The 20,522-nt window shown below is 42.0% G+C and overlaps 1 long non-coding RNA gene across 1 annotated transcript; it reads left to right on the forward strand.

Moving 5' to 3' along the window:
• The first annotated feature begins 11,408 nt into the window (after positions 1 to 11,408).
• On the forward strand, positions 11,409 to 18,256 carry LOC120517287. Its single transcript, XR_005631013.1, has 3 exons — positions 11,409 to 13,270; positions 14,018 to 14,182; positions 18,218 to 18,256. It is a non-coding gene; the product is annotated as an uncharacterized LOC120517287 (long non-coding RNA).
• The last annotated feature ends 2,266 nt before the right edge of the window (positions 18,257 to 20,522 follow it).

The following is a 20,522-nucleotide window of genomic DNA, read 5'->3' on the forward strand; positions in this document are numbered from 1 at the left end:
GATAAGATTGAGCAACACCTGGCAAGGACAGGAGTTATTCTGAACAGTCAGCATGGGCTCAGAAAAGGGAGGTCGTGTTTTACTAACATGCTGGAATTCAATGAGGAGGCAATAAAATGATACGATCAAAGTGGAGATTATGATATTATTTATCTTGACTTTCAAAAAGCATTTGATGAGGTGCCACATACAGTAAAAGGTTGGGTATCAAATTAAAAGAAATGGGAGTTCAAGGTGATGTTTTAAAATGGGTGCAGAATTGGCTCAGACACAGGAAGCAGAGGGTGATGGTTTGAGGAACCTCACCAGAATTGGTTGATATTAAGAGTGGTTTTCCACAGGGGTCAGTGCTAAGGCCACTGATATTTTTTAAAATATATAAATGATTTAGAATATAAGTAACAAGCTGATTAAGTTTGCTGTTGATACCAAGATAGGTGGATTAGCAGATAATTTGGAATCCGTTATATCATTACAGAAGGACTTGGACAGCATACAGGCTTGGGCAAATTTGTTGCAGATGAAATTTAATGTCAGTAAATGTAAAGCATTACACATAGGAAGTAAAAATGTTAGTTTTGAATACACAATGGACGGCCAGAAAATCAAGAGTACACCTTATGAGAAGGATTTAGGAGTCATAGTGGACTCTAAGCTATCGACTTCCAGACAGTGTTCAGAGGGCAAACAGAATGTTAGGTTATATAGTGCCTTGATGTGTGTAGTACAAGTCCAAGGAGGTTATACTCAACCTTTATAATGCACTGGTAAGGCCTCATCTGGAGTACTGTGTGCAGTTTTGGTCTCCAGGCCATAAAAATGACATAGCAGCGCTAGAAAAGGTCCAGAGAAGAGCAACTAGGCTCATTTCAGGGCTACATGAGTTGAATTATGAGGAAAGATTAAAAGAGCTGAGCCTATACAGATTAAGTGACATGATTTAAGTGTTTAAAATTATGAAGGGAATTAGTACAGTGGATCAAGACTGCTATTTTAAAATGAGTTCATGAAGAACACGGGGACATAGTTGAAAATTTGTTAAGGGTAAATTTCACACAAACATTAGGAAGGTTTTCTTTAAACAAAGAACAATAGACACTTGGAATAAGCTACCAAGTAGTGTGGTAGACAGTAAGACTTTAGGGACTTTCAAAACTCGACTCGTCTAGAGTGTTCTAATGTTCTAATGGTAAAGCAGCTTATGGCAGCAATCACTAGAGAAACATGATAATTAAAATGAAGGTTATTTATTTGTTTGGGATGTAGTTTCACTTTATAATTAGCAGAAGTGTACAGAAGCCATTTTGGCAGCTTGTGCATACATTTGCCACACCCAGTCTCTATGCTATGCTATGCGTACACTATTTGGCACATATGCTAAATTATATTGACAGAAGTAGGTGGAAAAGTAAGGATGGCAACTGCTACATAATTTTATGAAATGTGTTTATTTTCACACATTTGTAATTGTAAATTAAACCCTCATAGCAATCCAAATGTTATGAAAACAACTTATTTGTAGTTAATTCATTTTCATAGTTATTTTAGGTTTTCGGATTTCCTGCTAAAAATTTTCATGTCAAAATACTCTGCATTCTCCAAAAAAAGTAAGTTATGTGGGTGTGCAAATTATGTTCAGATTAAAATCAAAAGACAAGCAAATGTGAAAATGTTCATCCCGTTCATTTAAATAAATATCTATCAGTTACTCGCAGGTGCCCACAGTGTGCTTTTGCCTTTGTACAGGTCAGGCCTTGGAGAACAGATGTGAGCCTGGGACCTGGGACAAATTTACATTATGGTTATGAATTTTCTTATTCAAGGCCAACTGATACAGAACATTTTCTAGCTACATATTGTTATATTATTAAATATTATTGTTTAGCTATATTTCTTGGTCTCTGTCTGCTGTATTTAACACAGACAACTACAATGTTTTATGTCCAGTGCTGACCTATGATGATTTTACTTTTTGCATATTAGTTTAAAAGATGGCTCAGTGAGTAGAATTCACACTACACAGTGCTTCATTAATGGTGTGCAGCTCTATTGTGTAGTGTTTGTGTTCTCTCTCTTAGTTTTTCCTAAGATTTCTCCATATGCCCTGAGACATATTCTACACTTGGATTAGCGAGTGACACTGACTGATCCAAAGTGTATGAGTGAGTTTTGGAAAAAAATGATGTCCAACAAAGGACCGGAGATTGCATTCTGCCTTCCCTAGGTTCAGGTTCAATCATCATGTGTTCAGAGTATCTCAGAATGATGAAACCAATACAATGCCAACAAAAGACACATGCAAAAACAAAATTATATACAACAGCAAACAAAGAATTCAACATATACACTGTACAGAATATATGAATAAATACAGTGCCTTCAGAAAGAATTCAGATTTACATTTTACTATTGACACATTTTATTATGTTGGAGCCTTACACTAAAATCAGTTCAATTAATTTCTTCCTCATTAAGCAACACTCAATACCCCAGATTGACAAAAGTGAAAACAACATTTCAGAAATGTACTATTATTATAAACACAAACATATCACATTGATGCAAGTGTCCAGACCCTTTAGTCAGTGTTTCTTGAGTATGAACCAACAAGCTCTGGAACAGCTGGATGTGGGGATTTTCTGCCATTCTTCTCTGCAGATCCTCTCAAGCTTTGTCAGATTGGATGGACACCGCTGGTGGACAGTGATTTTCAGGTCTCTTTAGAGATGTCTGGGCTCTGGCTGGGAAACTCAGAGTTATCTCTAAACCACCACTGCGTTTGTGCTTAGGGTCAATGTCCGGTTGGAATGTGAACCTTTGGCCCAGTCTGATGTTCAGGAGTGTTCTGCAGCAGGTTTTCATTATGGATATCTCTGTGCTTTGCTTTGTTCAGCTTTCCCTTGACTCTTAGTAGTCCCCCACTCCCTGCCACTGGAAAACTGCCCCACAGCATGATCCTGCAACAACTACTGCACACTGCTAGGACAGTATGATGCAGGTGATGAGCGGTTTCCTTCAGACGTGATGCTGAGAATTGAGGCCAAACTGTTCAAACTTGGTTACATCAGACCTGATAATCTTGTTTCTCATGGTCTGTCCTTTAGTTTCCTTTTTGTAAACTCTAAGTGAGGTCTACTCCTTGATATCTTTTAGGCAATTTGTGTCTGATGTATGATTTTCACTGAATGAAAGGTTGTTTTGAACAGATTGATACAGAATGAATGTTATGAATTTTTTTTTTTAAAGTTTCTGACTAAATTGAGAGATTTCCAAAAGAGCTGATCAAAAGTTGCAAATATCTCTGGAGGCTGAGATACCTAATGGTTTCTATAATTTCAGTAATGGGTTTTAAGGAAGATTTGGAATTCAAAGTGTTCTGTAATAGGGCAACAGATAACACCATCTCTGCCTTAAGTAATGTGGTTACATGAGTGAGCATATGGCTTCCTTTTGAAACAAATATTGTATATGGGACTGAGGGGAATGCATTTCTGTCATATAGAGAAAAGACTGGCATCCCTATATAAAAGGGCAACAAGTCTTTCTGCAGGCTTGCTTGATGTCAACCCAGTATTCTCTTTTTGAAGCTGTAATACTGGCTTCTTCTGAGGAGTTATGTTCTTTGTTGAAACTGCCATTTTTTTCTCTGTCAGACACATCAGGATACTATATAAGATGTCTATGGATATTACTTTTGTTAGGAGTAATGGAAAGTTGGCATATATATATGACCAGCTTGCATTTAGGAAGGAATGAAACTGGAAGGCTACATTACTGTGAGAAATAGCGTTGTGTGGCATTTGGCTTCTGTTGGGATGGATGCGTATGTTAGATCAAGGGATTGACGGTACTTTAATTATTCATAATACCGAAAAGTGGTGACGTGTTGCATGTTATTTAGTACAGGTATGTAAGAATTTCATTGTATTAACAGTGACAATAATGATCCTAAAAAAACTGAAATGTTTTACATGTTGGTTACATGATTTAAGGCAGGGGTGTCGAACTCTGGGCCTGGTGGGCCTCAGTGGCTGCAGGTTTTTATTCTCACCCTTTTCCTAATCAGTGACCATTTTCACTGCCAATTAACTCCTTTTCCCTTCATTTTATTAGCTAGTGTTTTAAGGATTCCATCCTCTGAATTGATTTGTTTTCTTCATTAAATGACAGCCAAAGAGAAATGATATGTGAAATGAGCCAACAGATGACCAGCTAAACTGGGATTTCAAACTCCAACCAATTTCACTCCAACCACTTTCTTAATGAGAAGCAAATTCTCCCTGTTAATTAAACCCGTCATTTAATTCCATGGCTTCTTGCTGCATTCATTCTGCCACAGCAGACATTCCCAAAGCTGCTGTTTTTCTGTTTTACTGAGACCTTCACCCTTCTTTATTTTTAGCTATTGTGTGATGGTCACAGGTGAGCTGGTCATGTGGCAGCTCATTTTGTGTCTCATTATTGTTTGGCTGCTAATTAAGGAAAAAGAAACAACTAAGGGGTCTGAGTCACATCAATTAAAACTAAGGCAAAAGAAGTTAATTAGCAGCAAAAACTGGTCACTAATGAAGAAGATGGTTAGAATGAAAACCTGCAGCCACTGCGGCCCTCCAGGACCGGAGTTCGACACCCGTGATTTAAGGGAATACCGCAGAATCTTATTATTAGTAAATTAGTAAATATTGTTTGTATATCATTGATAATCATTGACGAATGGAGCAAAGAGCAAGACATATTTTCAGGTGTTTTTAAAAGATTTTCATATTAGAACTAATCAAGCAGGCGCTTTTCCAGGGCCTGTTACTTCCTTTCATTATCTGAAATAACAAATACCATATTTCCCCAAAAATAAGACCTACTCTGAAAATAAGCCTTAGCATGATTTTCAGGCTGCTCTGTAATATAAGCCCTACCCCAAAAATAAGCCCTAATCAAGATCGTCAGCTGAAAAGTAAGGCGTCTAAGGCTGGGTTTATACTTCACACGATGCGACATGTGTGCCCGAAACATCCATTAAATTCCGAGGACACCTTTCCACGATATCTCTGAAAAGGATGTTTAATGATTACATCCATCAATTCAGGAATGGGCCCATTCCAGCAGCATTGGCGCAAGACAGAAGCAAAATCCCTGGATGGGGCATCAGCTCATCGCAAGATGAACACAAGCACACACATACAATGGTGTCATTGTAGCTTCTCCAAATCCCCAAATCTTCATGTCTTTGCATGCATGCAAACTGAGCACACTGTGGAAACCCACCAGGAAAACAAGCAAACTCCAGACAGGGATCACAAGGGATGTTACTCACTGCGAGAGAGCAGCGCTGCCACTCTGCCACTGTGCCACCCCCATATGTGTAACTATTAGCAGTATTCATTATTTAAACAAAGTTAATGATTTATCTGTAAAATGTAACATACATATTTTAATGTATTTCATCATGAAAGTGATATCAAGTATAAATCTAAGAATTCTAAATGTGCAGAGAGCTGGAATATCATAAATTTAATGTGTTCTTTGTGGCAATCTATTGCTGCTTGCTGTTGCTGTCAATGCAGGAGGAAACCCCAGAATCACGTGGCGATTTAACAACTGGGTCAGTTTTAAGATGACGTTTATGACAGTCTACTTTAATGATAAAGTAAACTACGAGGTTAAAATGGACATTTCAAGGTTAAAGCACAAATTTCCACTTTAATCACAAAATAGACATTATCATTATGTCCTTAATTTTTTTTCTCTGTTGCTCAAATTCACCGCCGTACATTCTGATGGTATTGTAAAGGTGCAAAAAAAAAAAAAAAGATGACACAGAAGATGGTATGTGAGACCTTTAAAATGTGTCATGTCATTACGTTTGGGAATTTGTGACGCTTGAACATAAAAGCAAAATGAATACATTTGTATGTCGGCATTTTACTTCACCACATCGAACCATTCATCAAACATCGAAGCACGCTCATCAGTCTTGGAGGATCCTAACGGTGGCTGAATTAGCAAGAAATTCAGGCTGGAATTCAGGATTTGAATGTGGAGAGCTATGACGATATTCCAGAAGAAGATGACATGACTGTATTTGGATAAAGACATCCCCTGAAAATAAGCCCTAGTGCGTCTTTTGGAGTAAAAAAATAATATAAGACCCGGTGTTATTTTTGGGGAAAAATGGTACATAAAGTTAGAATTAAGTAGCACCATGCCACCCTCTGGTTTCAATCATTGCAATGTTGTCCTTTTAATACAGGGTCTTTATGCCTTTCATGTAAATGTGTCCAAAATAGTATTCAGCTTTCTGAAAATGGATTTCTTAATCACCACAGGAATTCTCTGAAAGAGAAATACCAGTTTTTCCCTGAGAAAAAACTGAACAGTTGACCACCTGTTAACATCTTGTTTAATACATTCAATCAAGTTGCAAAAAAGTAGTCTAAAAAGGTCTTTACATTTCCTTGTAATTGTAACTCCCAAATACCTGAACTGATTTGAGAAAGTCCATGTGTAGAAATTTAATATAGTATAGCATGCTAGAGTTAACTAGAAAAAACACACTTCATGCAAATTAATTTTAAACACAGATTATCAACAATCTTAATGATTAATTATGACCCACAAAGTCATAAGTGCAGAAGGATTAAAGAAGGGGGCTTAGTAAACTAGACTGTGAAGCACTTGTGTTGACACTCATTTTAAGAAGTAGTGATTCTGCCAATCCACATATGCTGGGATCAGTCCACACAGTGTTAAATGCTGAGCAGTACTCCATAAACAGGACTGTGTTATTATTTTCTGGAAGTGCCAGAATGGTATGATGTGCAAGGGTGTTAGCATCCTGTATGGACTGGCTGAAACAGTACAGTGTGCAAACTGCAGATGCCCAGGCTATCTGGAATATTCTGGTTAATGTGCGCCAGCAGAAGGCACTCATCATGGCTAGAGTGAATGCCAGAACTCTATAGTCATTCAGACTGTCCGCTCCCGCTTCCTTAGGTTCTCTTTTAATGAGATAGCTAACACTGTTATTTTCATTAAGATAGTAAAGATGTCATTAAAGACAGAAGCATATTGGTTGCGATACATTTTCAAAACACACCCTTAAATTCCATCTATCCAGACCATATGCCTTATGGCCATTAACTTGTTTCTTGTGCATAAACTGAGCAGGATGTATTATGTGGTGCTACGGGTAATCAAATGGCGGGCTGTTTGTTAAAATCATTGAAACAAGCTTGAAAAGTATTAAGTTCATCGGAGACAGAAAAAGAGGATGAGGTTAGATTAGGCTATATTTTGTCATTCATAAGCATATCATATAAAACCTGACAAACTGCATGAATCATTACTGCTGCTACACTCATTCTCGAGTCTATTTCCACACTGATTATTTAGCCAATTTAATTGCTTTTCTGAGCTATACCTGAACTTATTCTATGTTCCCATATCACCTTCCTGAAGTGCTTTGCTATGTGCCTTCAATACATTTCTGAGAGCAATTTCTTATTAAAAATACAGTTTGCAGGCTGTGTTTGTAGCTACTGACTTGTCCACACATTATTTGATTAAACATATTGTGATGTTTGTTGAGCTACATTGTTTGTATGAAAATGTGCTATATAAATAAATGTTGTTGTTGTTTGCAATCACATCATGATCTGGGGGGTATTTTTCGTACATGGATTACTCGTTTAGCTGGATGTTGTTGACGATTTGGCATGATCCTGGATCTGTCGGTTTTTCGAAACTCTTGCTGGATGTGTTGTCATAGCAGCACATCCAAATCCTCAAACCTGCTCGGAGGAAGTTTGTTTTATGTAAACTAGGATTAGCTCAAACACTTAATCAGTTTCCGTGCATGGAAATAATTCAGTCATGGCTTTGCCAATTGACCAATTGATATCAGTGCCCAAATTATAAGAATAGAATTTCATACAGAGAGGCTTTTGCACAATCGGCAAGATCCTTTAATTCTCCCAGAGGAAATTCTTTTCGAAAGATACTGCTTTAGCCGAGGGGAAATATTGTACCTCAAAGATTTATTAGCAACTTATATTCGAAGTCAAACTAGGCGAAGTCGGGCTCTCACAACCACACAGACAGTATGCATTGCTTTGAGGTTTTTGCAAGCGGCACTTTTTTTATATACTGTAGGCGGAAAATCTGTCTAAAAGTGCAGTTTGGCCAGGCAATTCGTAAAGTCTGTTTGGCTCTGAAATATTTCCTTCAGCTTTTTATAGTTTCCTGGACACCTGCATGTGCAGACAATAAAAGAAGCGTTTCATGCCATTGCAGGTACACAGGCAAAAACACTCACATTTCCAGAAAAAATCTCACAATCAGCCTAACATTCTCATTACCCAGGATTTCCAAATGTGATTGGGGCACATGGGACTGATCAGAGTGGAGTTTAATCAAACATTATTTGGAAAATGTACATCTCCTCCTGATGAATAATCAGACACAGTGTCTTCATCAAATATTTGACCTTCGTCAATATTTCATTGGTCAGACACAGGTTCTAGGGATATGACATTTCCTGCAACTAACCCAACAAAATAAAAAATGCTTTCAGAAACAGGGCGATGGGCGTTTTGCTGGAGAGCCAACTCTTCTGCAGGGGTTAGGTCTGGACCGCGTGGACCTTCATCTGTTTTTTGCCTTCTTATTAGTTTTAAAATTAATGTTTTTTATATTATACATGATTCATTATTTCAACAATTATTTAATTAGTTATATACCAATATTTACCAGTTTGAAGTATATTCTTGTACTTCACTTTAACCTGTTCCCATGTTCTCCTTGTGCTCACGTTTGATCTGGAATTATGACATATTAAATAATAATTAATCTGACACATAGGAAATGAAGCACTGCATTCAGTAAGTACAATGCAAGCGTTTAATTTGTCGGCCACTTTTTGCCAGCCGTCTTTTCTGGTTTGGGCTGCTTTTGCAGTGTTACCCCTTGTGCATAATAAATCTTGAAATTCTTCATATCCTTTGAATAAAAGGTACTGCTCTGCTTGTGTGAAAAAATGCGCCAGTTGTTTCATCATTTTGTTACAGCCTAACAAGGACTTGCTGATCATATTTTCTAGACTCAATATGTATGGGCTTTTCAATCAGCAGGGGCGCGCACATTTATCTCGGATGATTAGATCCAGCTAGTCTAATCTTCTACACGGCTGCGTTTGCTTCACCGGCATTAATTCATCCAAGATGAGGCATCTGATCTCGGATGATTTAAGTGACGTACGGAAAATACCCCCCAATGAGACGTTTCTAAACACAATTCAGTTAGCAGAATCAAAACAGCACTCCCAATATTCCTCTGCTCTTTAGTCCTACATTAACTACTTTTCTTATTAGCTCCTCTGCTTAGGTTTCTGATTGTAAACTTGAAGCAGGGGTACTGGCAGGTGATCGGACTGTCTCTAATGGAGTGCAGTAGCAGAAAAAATGTGTTTTTTATCAGATGTTATATCACAGCCAGGGTTTGTTCCCTGGCTTATATTCATCTTCCATTTTATGTTATTTCTATCATTTTGGAATTATTGTTTTTGATGCATTTTCTGTTTTTATGTCATTTTTGTTTATATTGCTTTATCTAAATATTGTTTAATCATTAGGTATTATCCATATGGGCTTACAACTTATATTCCTTGTTTTTCTGTGGGTGGAATTCAAAGCAGTGGGGCTGACGTTGTGTCACTGCTGAGGGTACAGCACTTGGCCTATATATTTTAGGCTAACAAGTGAATTCCTCAGAGGCTCATTAAAATTTGTGAAATAAAGGTTTATAGTGTGAGTAGTGTTTCAGATTTTTTTGTGTGAACTTCACACTTCTGTTTCTAAGAGTTTGTCTTTGATTTAACATCTGGACTTGTTTACTTTGAATTGCATTTGTAGGCAAATTATTTTTGCCCTTATTTAACCTTTTTTAATTTTACTGTTCTCTCTTTGTTTAAATTAATGCTTTGTTAATGAAGATTCTTTGTTGGCCTTGTAATTTATGCCAGAGGTTTTAACTTTTCACTTAAAGCACATTTTTGTAGAACTGGGATATTTCAAGTGGTTTGGAACTGTTAAAACCTTGTGTACCATTTGTCAGCCCAAACAAGGCTTGCAGCCTGCTTGTTTAGTTTAGGGCTAGGTTGCCTAGGGTAAGACCTATGATCTGATTTTTTCCCTTTTTTTTTAAAGCATTACACCCTTTTTTATACACCTCATCAAAACATTGGGTTGTAGCACTGATGCAAAATATTAGCACCCCCTTAGGGCAGGTAACATGCTAATGACATCTTTAGTAAATATTCTTTAAATTTGCCTTATTGAATCCCAAGCAACAATTCCGGCAGCATGTAAGAGTTTATATCCCGAAATAACATTATATATATAGGATATCGATTTGTTGATAATGGCTTATGGAAGAATGTAAACAGAAACCAGAAAAACAGCAGACAACTCCTAATAAAGATAAAAGAACAACACTTAATCAATAAATTCTCAATAAATATTGTTTTAAAGTGGTTATCCTGGGTCTGAATCCTAAACTTGGTTACTATCTACCTGGAGTTTTAATTTTTTCCGCATGGTTTTGTGGGTTTTTCACAAGGTACACTGGCTTACATCCCAAAGATGTACAGCTTAGGTAAACTGGCAAGTCTAAGTTTGCCCCTTGTGTGTGTGTGTGTGTGTGTGTGTGTGTATGGATGCCCTCGCCAAGGTTGGTTCCAGGATTGCACCTAATAAGATCCAGTCCCCCTGCGATGCTGAATTGGGTTAAACAGATTTGAATATGTTCTTTATGTTGTGTTTTTATGAGTGGCACAATGCTTAGTGCTGTTGCTTCACAGTAACTTGAACACCAACAGCTAAAGTCATTACTCCCAGACAAGCTTGATATCCACTGCCCTGGGGTATTAGCAGTTATGGTGGCTCCACATCCAACAGTTTCTGGCACTACACTGTGTTCTGTGTGAACATAGTTACAGCACAGAGCTTTGGTATTTTTTCATGTCATTTTAAAAAACAAGGAATGCTTGTGAATATTTCAGAGGGAAAACAATGTGCTAAGGAACGTTCTTGTGACTTAAAAAAATGGTTTGGATCAAATTCATTTACAGGACAATTCCCTATCATTATTTACTTACCTTGGAGCTGCTGTTATATGCGTATCTTAGTTTTATCACCTCCTGTCAAGTCCTTTAACTCTGAGGTTCCCACACTTACTTGCGCTTAATCAAATTCATTCAGTACAGCCCACCCATTAATCAAGCTGTGTACCGTTCCCTTGGTTACAGGGAAAGGAAATGCCTGACAAGCAGAATGTAGTGAGAGCTACAGCTGTCTCCTCTATAATCTCACTCCAGTCAAAAGATTGCTTCATCTTTCTGTACTGAAAAACTAAAACTTAATGCTATGATGCAGTACATGTACAGCAAACTTGCTGGCTTGTTATAAAAACTATCAGCCTCTGGTGTGGATGTACAGTAGATGTGTGCAGTCATCAAGTTGGATGAAGAAAAATAAAAAATAAAATCAATCATTTTGGCAGGAGTTTTCATAGAAGCTTGACCTGGACAAAGCTGGCAGCACTGTGAGGATTATGTTTTTTGATTTCTTCAGTGCCTTCAATACCACCCAGCCATCTCTGTTTAGGAGTAAGCTCGGATTTATGCAGGCGGATGAGCCTATGGTTTCCTGGATAATGGACTGTCAGTCAGACTGCAGTTTGTGAGACTCAAGGTCTGTCTCACTGATAGGGATATGAGCAACACTAGAGCACCACAAGGTACAGTCCTGTCTCCTTTTCTCTTCACTCTTTACCCCTCAGACTATAAATATAATGCCAGGTCATATCATTTGCAGAAATTCTCAGATGACTCCCTACTTATGGGGTGAATTAATAAGGGAGATGAGACAAAGTATCAGGTGATGAACTTTGTTTTTGTTACAGAAAGAATTTTATGCAACTTAACATCAGTAAAACCAAAGAACTGGTTATTGACTTTTGATACACAAAAGAACCTGTATGTCCAGTTGCTATTCAGAGAGTAGATGTACAAGTATATGGGAGTCATCATCAATGACATGATAATAACATCCTTCATATTTTCTACGACTCTGTGATGGCCAGTGCAGTTTTTTTTACATTGTGGAGTGCTGAACTGGAAACATTACTTCAGGATGGGCCAACTGAATGAACAGGGCAGGATCAGTTAAAAGGCCAGGCTAATCTGTCTTTCATGCAAAAACTTGCAAGCCACTGGGCCTTAAACCTTCATCTTGGTCTTAATTGAGAGCTTATAATCACTTGACACAAAGATTTGGAGGTGTGGGCTACTCCATCCAGGATATTGGGGCTTGGATCTTTCTCACAGGACATGCCTGGCTGGAAAAGAAAAATGGCAACATCTGCTAACTGTGAAGCACATTGCACAGGCCAATGAGATGTGCTTCAATTGGAAACTACAGAATGCAGACATGACAAACATGGACAGCTTCCTGTGCAAACTGACGTTTGCTCAGAGCTTCACAGCAGACTGGTCATTTTCATTGCAGCTGATAGTCATACACTCCAATTGCCAAACAAAGTCACCATTAAGCCAATGCAAACAACTAGATCCACAACCTCAGCTCTGTGTCAAGCCAAAAGCAGGAGCTGTTTCGATGACAACACATGAGAAGTAATGAGCTGGTAGGATACTATAAAGTGGGAAAGTGCTGCTTACTCTATATAAACAATGAGAATTACAATAAGACATTATAACTTCCACAAGAATTGCAATAAGAAACTATTTCAAATGCATTTACAGTATCAACAGCTTCTTATGTATTGCATTAATGGAGCCTCTACGTATAATCCCTAGTGCATACGTTTTTAGATGAAGTGCTTAGGCACAGACTTTCAAGACCAGAAAAAATATGCATCTCTCCTTTTTTGCTTAGAAAAGTACATGATATTGAATTTATGCCAAATTCTTTAGATATATGAGGCAAGTTCACCAAAATCACAGACAGACAGACAGACAGATTCAAGATGTTTAAACGTGCTTCCTAACCACTTTTACACAACACCAATGAGAGAATAATGTTCTAGCACCAAAACATATTTCCGCTGTGTTCACTGAAAGCAACTGGGAGAAATACATTTGGTGATTCACTCAAAAGAAGACAATCCAGGTGCCTTTCTGTTTTAAGCCTTCATGTCGATCTGAAGGCACATCCACTCAATGACCATGGCTGGAGTCCTCTACTTAAAAGAATAGATGGTAAAACCTTCATCAATCTTTAACTTTTTTTCTCATTGTGTTTGTATTTTTCATTTGCTTTTCTTTTTTTAAATGAATAATTTCTTTAGTTGATCACTGCTATAGTTTCCCATGTATGACTATATTTTCATGTCACTTTTATTTGAGGACCATAGGTCTGCATGTTCCAACAGTATATTAAAAAAATAAATTTACATAAAAAGCAATTTTAAAGTATTATGACATTTGCAAAAATCCATTAGTCAATGCCACAGCCCATGAATCCTAATTCATGCACTGACTTAAAGGCTTTAAACTCAACCACCAAATGCTGGAAACAGGCAATATTCTCAAATTTGAGGTCTATCTATTGTCACACACGCGCGACTAGGAGGCCGCGGACGGATCTTAAACCACTTCGAAAGACATTTGCCGGCGGGGAATGGCGGAGTACTAACCTTTCTCCTTTGTCTTCCAGGAAAAAAGACGCTCCGCCATCATAACCTGCCCGCCCTACGTCCACTTCCGCCCTTCCTCCGCCATCTTTCCTAAAGTCAGCAGTCCCATCATCCCTCACGGTTCCTTCCCAGCATTCCTCCACTTCCGGCTCCTCCCCTATAAAATGCCCACCGACGCCTCACTACGGCGTCGCGCATATGAACACTTTTGTTTATATTTTAGACCTGTTTTGTGAATTGTGGAGAGTCGACAATATACGGGCCGGAAAACCCCAAACCTTTTTGCTGTTTACTGCTTCATCTTTTACAGTGGTGTAGTCGGCAGGATACCCGCCCGAGAGAAATGACCGAAGGGCAGGACCTGAACACTGTGCTGCAGGGAATGAATGCCCAGATCCTGGCCCTGCAGCAGGCGCAAGCCGCCACCAACCGCAAGCTCGAAGAAACGAAGGCCCAGTTGGCAGAAGCCTGAAGGGTAAGGCCCAACCTGCCTCGTCTAACGCCTACGCCTCTGGTACCCATGACGGGTGCAGATGACGTTGAGTCATACCTGGGCATCTTTGAACGGACGGCCACCCGGAATGAGTGGCAGCGGTCCGAGTGGGCGTCCATTCTGGCGCCCTATCTGAAGGGACCCGTGCAGCGGGCTTACTACGACCTCCCCGTCGAGGAGGCCGCGAGTTATGACCTCCTCAAACAGGAGATCCTGGCGCGCTACGGCATTACGCCGGGCCAGCAAGCGGCCGAATGGTGGAGCTGGCAGTTTGACCCCGAGAAGCCAGCCCGTGCGCAGGCCTTCGACTTCTGGGGTAAAATGGGGCGCTGGTTACGGCCCGAAGGTCCCCAGGCCCGGAAGGTCGTGGAGCAGGTGGCCTGGTGGTCTGGCGCCATCCTTATAAGGATATGCCAGGCCTCCTGGAAGTCCTGGAGCGTCAGCTCGCGGTCTACCAAGGCGAGGGGTCGGAAAGGCACGCTCGTGGGAACCGACAGGGACAGACGGCCACTCCCGAGCCCTCTCGACACGCTGCAGAAGCACCTCAGAGGCCTAAAGAAAGGCCGGCCGCCCCGCGCTGTTACAAGTGCGGTGAGACTAGCCACCTACTGCCAACCTGTCCCCTCAACACTACCTCCGAGCCGATGGACAGCACCTGGGCGTCCGCTGAAAGGTACTGTACCCCGTCGCACCCGCTGGCAAGTCCAAACACGGGAGTGGTGTTATTAAACGGGCACTTGGTGGTGGCTTTATTTGACTCCGGCAGCAACATTACCATTGTCGCTCGCCGTTACGTATTACCGCGACAGTGGCTTATGCAACACTTGCAAGTCACTTGTGTGCATGGGGAGACCAAGTCGTACCATAGCGCCCGCTGTTACATTACCTGGAAGGGGCAAGTTTCCAACCTGATGGTCGCGGTGTTACCCGATCCCCCCTATCCTGTAATTTTGGGGCAAGACTGGTCGCACAGGAAAAGCGGTAAGACGAACACCGCTCCCGGGGCCTCACTAGGTCTGGCTATGAGGGGGCGAGGCGCCCTTCCTGCGGCCTTCACGCCATGCTCTGGGGCAAGCCAAAATGGCGCAGGCACACCAGGGGAAGTTTCTCAGGCGACGGACTCTGACCCGGAAGTATCCGCCGGAGAAGGGACGAGCCAGGGAACTCTTCCGCCAAACCGCTCACAAGATCCCCTGAGCAATTTGGACCATCAATTTCGGTCCACGCCTGCCTCGTTTAAAAGGGAGCAGTGGAAAGACGATTCCCTGCAGTTTGCCCGGAATGCAATTGTTCTTCCAGGCAGCTCATAAGGTGACGGTTCCATGCCGCGCGAGCCCTTCTTTCTGCTGGAGAAGGATCTGGTGTATCGGGTGGCAACCCACGAGGGTGAGGTGCGGATGTTGTTGTTAGTGCCGCATACCTTCCGGCGGGAGGTATGTGAACTAGCTCACGCTCACCTCCTAGGCGCCCACCTCGGGGCTGAGAAGACACTGGAGAGAATCAAGCTCCGCTTTTACTGACTCGGGATCAACGAGGAGGTCCGGCGTTTCTGTCAGTCCTGTCCGGAGTGTCAGATTCGCCAGATTCCCAGGAGGGACCGCACTCCTCTCATCCCAATTCCCCTGATAGACATTCCCTTTGACCGAGTAGGGGTGGACCTAGTAGGACCCCTAGAACCCTCAAACCGTGGCCACAAATACATATTGGTCATGGTAGATTATGCAACCCGATACCCAGAGGCGGTTCCCTTGCGCTCCACTAACACCAAAAGTATCGCACGGGAATTAGTCAACCTATTTTCAAGAGTGGGTTTCCCCAAAGAAGTCCTCATGGACCAGGGTACCCCCTTCACCTCGGATACGTTCAGGGAGGTTGCCAAATTACTGCGAATAAAGCACCTAAAGACGTCTGTCTACCACCCCCAAACAGACGGGCTGGTAGAACGTTTTAACCAGACACTTAAACAGATGCTCCGCAAGGTGGTCAGCGCCGATGGCAGGAATTGGGACCAGCTCCTTCCCCTCGTCCTTTTTGCCTACCGGGAGGTGCCCCAGGCCTCTACGGGATTCTCCCCTTTTGAGTTATTGTACGAGCGACAACCCCGGGGACTTTTGGACATACTAAAAGATGGCTGGGAGGCTGAGGCCCGTCCCTCCTCCAATGTATTGGAGTATGTGGTGCAACTGCGCGACAGGCTCACTAAAGTCAGGCCCCTCCTAAAGGACCACGTGACTCGTGCACAGGCAGCGCAGGCCCGGTGTTACAACCGCAACTCCGTCCTCTGAGAGTTCCACCCGGGGGATCGAGTCATGGTGCTCGTTCCTACGTCCCACTCCAAGTTGCTAGCTCACTGGCAAGGGCCATACAAGGTTTAGGAAAGAAAGGGGCTCGTCGACTATTTAGTTAAACAGCCTAATCATCGACTGAGCGAGATGATCTACCATGTCAACATGTTAAAGCCTTGGAAGGACAGGGAGGAGTCTCCCGACCCTCGTAGGTCCCTCTCCCTATTCGCCAGCACGTCTGCCCTTAACCTCGGTGACGAGCTGTCACATTACAGCGGCGAGAGATAACCCAGGCTATCCAAGCTATCCCCGAAGTAGTGAGCGAGTCTCTGGGCCGGACCTCGCTGATTGTCCACGACATAGTCACGGATCCCGAGGTAATCATCCGGGAGAGGCCCTATAGACTCCCGGAGGCACAACGCGCCGAAGTGGAACTTGAGGTGCAACGAATGTTGGAAATGGACATTATTGAGGAAAGCCATAGCCCTTGGTCCAGTCCTATCGTCCTTGTTTCCAAGCCGGTCGGCTCCTGGAGGTTCTGTAATGATTTTAGACGTCTGAACCAGGCCTCCAAGTTCGACGCCTACCCAATGCCCCGTATTGACGACCTACTCGAGCGGCTGGGTGCGGCTCGATACTTGACTACCCTTGATATGACGAAAGGGTATTTGCAAATTCCCTTAACGGCATCTGCAAAAGAGAAAACGGCCTTTAGCATCCCTAGTGGACATTGGCAATACAAGGTCCTCCCATTTGAGCTGCACGGGGCCACGGCAACCTTTCAACGTCTGGTGGATAGAGTGCTGAAGCCCCACCAGTCCTATAGTGTCGCCTACCTGGATGACATCGTCATCTATTCCGGCACCTGGAAGGAGCATCTATTGCAGGTCTCGGTGGTCCTCGCGACACTGGCTAAAGCCGGCCTCCGCATTAACCCCGTAAATGTTTCTTTGGCTTAAAGGAGGCCAAGTATTTAGGCTACCTGGTGGGACGAGGACAGGTGAGACCCCAGTGTTCCAAAGTTGAAGACATCCTGGAATGGCCCCGTCCGAATACCAAGAGACAGGTGCAGGCTTTCTTGGGGCTGGTTCGTACCCCGTTTCTCCGAAAGGGCAGCATCCTTGACTAATCTGACAAAGAAGGGCGATCCCCTGCATGTGGTAAGGAACGACAAGGTGGAACACGCATTCAGTGACCTGAAAAAGGCCCTAATTTCAACACCTGTTTTAAGGACCCCTGATTTTGGGCGGCCGTTTATCCTCCAGACCGACGCTTCGGACACAGGCCTGGGTGCCGTGTTGAGCCAAAGCATCGACTGTGTCGAACACCCCGTAATGTACCTGAGCCGGAAACTGCTGGACCGAGAGACCCGTGACTTATCTCCGGTACTACCTGTTGGGTCGCGAGTTCACTCTGGTGACGATCACGCTGCGCTTCAGTGGATATCCCTGCACAAAGAGTCGAATCCGCGGGTCACCAGGTGGTTTCTGGACTTACAGCCCTATAAGTTCACGGTCACTTATCGTCACGGCGGACTTCAGGCCAATGCCGATGCCCTTTCTTGCATCCGCGACCTCTCGGTTCGGTCCACCCGACCTGACGGTCTTGGGCTAAGGGGGGGGTCGTGTCATGCACGCGCGACTAGGAGGCCACAGACGGATCTTAAACCACTTCAAAAGATGTTCGCCGGCGGGGAATGGCGGGGTACTAACCTTTCTCCTTTGTCTTCCAGGAAAAAAGACGCTCCGCCATCATAACCTGCCCGCACTATGTCCACTTCCGCCCTTCCTCCGCCATCTTTCCTGACGTCAGCAGTCCCATCTTCTCTCACGGTTCCTTCCCAGCATTCCTCCACTTCCGGCTCCTCCCCTATAAAATGGCCACCGACGCCTCACTACGGAGTCGCGCATATGAACACTTTTGTTTATATTTTTGACCTGTTTTGTGAATTGTGGAGAGTCGACAATATACGGGGCCGGAAAACCCCAAACTTTTTTGCTGTTTACTGCTTCATCTTTTACACTATCTATCTACAAACAGCAAAAATAATTTAACTTTAATAACTTAAATGTCAGGAATGCATATGTAAGTGTTGTTCCGCAATACAAGGACAGAATGGAATAAAACAAAGGTTCTAGTACCCTGTACTTTCGTAGCTCCTCCTAGCACGATATACTACGAGGGTAGGGGAGTCATAAGCCTTTCTTTGGAGTACAAAACACATTCAGACACCTGAAATCTTTTATATATTTACTAGACATTACTGTAAGCCCATTACAATAACAGGCAATAGAACAGTATTGCATAAACATTAGTAGGAACAGTCTATATTAAATGGCAAGGGACCTTGACCTCATTCTGTTTGTTTTCTTGATTTTTTTTTTGTTAAAAACATTTTTGCAAGAAGTCTAAAGTAAAATAATAATAAAAATAAAATAGAAACGTATATGACAGTACAGTAAGTATAATTAATATTGCCTTAGTGTAAAACTTTGTAACAATCTGTAATACACAATATCTGAAGAAGATATTTAGGAAAAAGTTTTTGTTTTTTTACCTCATGAAATTTTTCTATAAAATTTCATTATAGACAACATTTTTTGTAAATACTCTGTCTGAGTCTGGCGACAGTTTGCTTTATTCAGGACCATCTACGACATTGACAACAACATTTGTAAAACTTCTAACTCTTGATAATGCAACATATAACTGACCGTGGCTGAATACTGGTTCTGGCAAGTAAATGCCAACTTTTTCTAAGATTTGCCCTTGAGGTTTATTAATTGTTATGGCAAAGGCTAATGTAACTGAAAATTGTCGCCTTCAATTAAGGTAAAGGGTAAATTTGTAGAGGATGGAGCCAAATCAATACGGGGAATATTCTGATGCTCATTTTCTTTTTCTTCAATCGATCTGTTTGCTCATATTTTTCTTTGTCTTTCAGCCTTTCTTTTGTTGATGTATACTTGCCGAGCTGACCGATCTTCCAGGAGATGTTGCTTATATACAATTTGAGCGTCTGTGTCTTTTGTCCTACTTGACATGTCCTTTTTTTCAGGTGGCATGTTGTTAGTAGATAGTTAGTAAACATGCGCGGGGCAGTATGTGTGGCGTCTCCCCAGCAACGGATTTTATGTGCGCACCCGCGACTACCCATTTAGCACTCTCCCCAGCAATGATGTCCTTTATTTACTTATCATGCGCGGCCACGGCTGCGCCATTCACTGTGTGCCCAACTTCCAGTGTGTGTGCATCCACGGTGCCATGCGCATGCGCACTTCACCAGAAGACACACACGGACACCTGGACGCACACAGGGGTTTTATTAAAGAGGATAGATACTCTGTCATCTGAGTTTCAACTAATGTTCGTATGCTCCTTTCCAGCATAGCAATATAAGATTTTAAGGATGATCTTTAGAGTGCGATCCCTCTGTAATGGGAACACATCATGTGCTATCCATTTCTGAAAACAACAACTACCATCCTAGTCTACCACTCAACGAGTTCTTATGCCAAACAAGATAACCCGAGACTATCCAGTACCTTCTCCATTTCCAAATAAATTTAATTTACCCACACAGCCTTATCAATGCTTTGAAGCTCCACAATAATGTTTGACAAATATATGAGAAGCTTCAGGTTCACCCTACCTTCATTAATATGGAAGTGTTTATTGGGTTCAGCAATTCCTCAGAGTGTCTGTTCTAATTCCTTATTTATATTCTACATGGATGTGAGGGTTGTGAGGACTATGCAACAAAATTGAGAAGACATAACAGCCTTTGTGAGGACTGAATATTACTGTGCTAGTCATGATTTTCCAAAGATGATCTGCTGGACCTCAGCACAGACAAAGTCCACCTGCTTTTGTAGTTTTCGCCAACCTCCACAATTGCCTTCTGGTTAAAACAGAATGTGAGGAACCGCAAACACGGTGTTAATGCACCAGGAGATGCACGTTCTTTCAACTGCAGTGACCCTCAAAGAGGGTGCTGGCAAAAACTGAAGAGCTAATTTTTTTGTGAAGTCAAAAAA

The sequence above is a fragment of the Polypterus senegalus genome, chromosome 17 (assembly GCF_016835505.1).
Source record: "Polypterus senegalus isolate Bchr_013 chromosome 17, ASM1683550v1, whole genome shotgun sequence".
Lineage (NCBI taxonomy): Eukaryota > Metazoa > Chordata > Cladistia > Polypteriformes > Polypteridae > Polypterus > Polypterus senegalus.